Raw genomic sequence first — 2,949 nt, 5'->3', positions numbered from 1 at the left:
AGTATAAATAAGAATGACTGACAGACAGACCAGGAGACTTACCGGCCATACTTCGAGACCAGAGACTTTTTAAGATTGTATTTAAAAGAGTTGAGATTAGGTAAGGATTTAAAGAAAATTTTTAAGGAATTCCATAATTTTGGACTAGTGAAAAATATGGATTTTTTTTTCTGGAAGAGGATGTATATTTTTCAAATAAAACGTTACTTTTAGCAAATCTAGTATGATCATGTATATTAGACTGTTGGTTTTGGGAAATAGATTATAAATATGACATTCAAAAGGTGTCTTTATGTATAAATATATAAATATATTACCAGACAATTTCTCAATTTGTTTTTGTTAAGGTAAATGCATTATATAATTATGGCATCATATCCTATGATATGTTTCGTCCATACAACTTTGTCACAGATATGTCTAGTAACACTCTCAGGGGGCAGAGCCCAATTGAAGTGGTATTTATGCTTCTACTTGTAATTCTTCATCCATCAAAATATTCAAATGCTATATAAAAATAAATTACTTTCAACATACCAATAAGAACTCTGATGCAAATAACCTAGGTCTTCAATATTATACTTGCATTTGTTTTATATCATAATATTATTATTATTATTATTATTATTATTATTATTATTATTATTATTATTATTATTATTATTATTATTATTATACTTGTTTCTGTTAGTCTTTTGTCTCGTCCGGTACTTTTGATTATCCTTTTAAATTGTTTAAATTATCTTATTTATTGACCAAACATTTTACGAGCTTTGCTTTTTTGTTTGGTCATCTTTTCATATCTGTGTATTTTTTTCAAATAGAATAAAAAATAAATTGAAACTGGAATTTAAAAGGGTAAGGCAGAATCTACAAAAGGTACTATTTAATCATTATTTGTATATTTGTGTTTTTACAAACACAGGCAAAAATTATTTTCTTTTGGAAAAATAAAATGCGAAAAATTGCATGATAAGTAATACTTCAGATACTTACAAATATTTCAGTTTCGTTGTGTCTTTGAAGGTTCCGTTATTGATGACCGTTATTCTATTACCATCCAAATCCCTGAAAATGATTAAAAAAAATATTTAAAATAGTAATTAATTACTAGGGCATGATATCTTTATAATACAGTTGTCGACTATTGCGTAATTATAATTTTGTAAAATAATCAATTTAGTGAAGCACAAACTATGTCGTTTTGCTAAAATAAGATATCTACGTTTACGAGTTACGATATGTAGTCAAAAATATCATTAATATGTATTGTGTATGAAACGATCGATTAAGACTTGTAAATGATTTCAATTTTATTGCATAAAATACTTGGTTATTGTGAAATGTTTGATGAGATAGTAAAAAGAGGATTGAAAAATAATTAGACTTACAAAGAAGCATGGATCATGTAATAATAAGTACCGTATCTTTTAATATGCGAGTTTTAAGGCACTCTACAGAGACTGTTGCAGACAGCTGACTGGCTATATATACGAAGAACGCTCACCGTATTAGCCTTAGTTTGACAAAGATCAAGTTTTCAATCGTACTAAATGTTGCAAAGAAATATGGAGGGCCATAAAATGCTTTACGTAACAGACTACAAATATGAAACAATGATAATACCAATAAAGAACAATTAATAAATGGCCTGAATTTTAGGACAGTTTCTGTAGAAGAGAATGGAAGTAGATTCGTCCAAGGGTCACCGCATTTTTCGCCCATTTCAAAACTCTTTTCACTTTTAGTAAGAGTCGTCCATCGTATGATTGTCATATTTACAGGAGTGGATACAGAAGTGGATCAGAATTGGAAATCAAGTAATGGAATTTGTCACCGTTTTAGAATAATGCATACTAGCTTTCGGGGGGGGGGGGGGGGGGGTCACAGCATGTTGGTCCCTTCTGAAGCACAAATTTGATTCATTTTTTTGGGATGCATGATGGAAATAAACCAAGACGTTATTTAAAACATTTTTCTAGAAACACAGGGAAATGGTTAGCAACTATTTGTTTTGTATGACGATAACGCTTTAGAATTGGTTTTTATTGTTAAAAGCATATAAATGTATAAAATTACATACAAGCTTTCAAGTGCAGTTAGGTGTTCGAAAGCTCCATCAATCGTTTGAATGAAGTTATAACTTGCAATTCTGTAAAGAAAATTATAAAATGTCAAAGATTGTTAAAATCATGAATTATCATTTTAAAGCAATAAGATTATATCACTAATAAACCGATGCGTGCGAGACAGACCTTTTCAAAACTGTTACAAATATTATATGGGTGATCAGTGTTGGGTTGATTTGCTGACGTTTCACGTTCGCGTGGACGTGGATGATGCATTGATCGTTTTACTCTATGAAGTTGGGAGTGAGCTTCTAATCCGGGGGCATATGTCGAAAAATGGACTCCAGTGGGATTTTTGTGATCATTTTAGTTTTTTGGATGAAATATATACTTTGAAGTATGCTGAATCCAATCAAAATTAATGATCGCCAATTTTTTTACGCACATCTTCATATGCAAATTAGTTAAAATATGCAAAATAGTTCTGAAAATGTAGGGTACTTATATCTTGGTAACCACTTGTCATAGAAAGTTGATTCTTTCTTAAAGTTGTTCAAAACATGCATATTTCTATTTACGCTAATGGAACATTTCCTTCAAAAATGACCGGAAGTGCCATTTTTCCGACCTTATTAGCATATATACGCAAATTAGCGGTAAAAATATAGGGAGCTATATCTACAAAACCACTGGTCGTACAGAGTTGCTTTTTGCAGCAAAATGTTTAAAACATGCATATTTATATTTACTCTAATGGACAATTTTCTCTAGAAATGACCGGAAATTGTGCTTTTGACCTTTAACCTCAACTTGGCGTGAATTTAATATCTTGGCAACCACTGATCGTACAGAGTTGCTTTTTGTAACAAAATATTTACAA

The 2,949-nt window shown here is 30.4% G+C and overlaps 1 long non-coding RNA gene across 1 annotated transcript in view; it reads right to left on the bottom strand.

Annotated features, from left to right (window-relative positions):
* Window positions 1-996: 996 nt before the first annotated feature.
* LOC117119534 overlaps window positions 997-2,949 on the bottom strand; it is a 4,538-nt gene continuing 2,585 nt past the window's right edge. Inside the window, exons 2-3 of the long non-coding RNA XR_004447203.1 lie at window positions 2,084-2,152; window positions 997-1,068 (exon numbers count right to left, since the gene is read on the bottom strand). This is a non-coding gene — a long non-coding RNA (uncharacterized LOC117119534). The remainder of the gene's footprint in view (window positions 1,069-2,083; window positions 2,153-2,949) is intronic.

Source organism: Anneissia japonica, unplaced genomic scaffold (assembly GCF_011630105.1).
Source record: "Anneissia japonica isolate Jap-2015-1 unplaced genomic scaffold, ASM1163010v1 scaffold287892_len502923_cov169, whole genome shotgun sequence".
Lineage (NCBI taxonomy): Eukaryota > Metazoa > Echinodermata > Crinoidea > Comatulida > Comatulidae > Anneissia > Anneissia japonica.
This window is presented reverse-complemented; position numbering and strand designations above follow the sequence as displayed.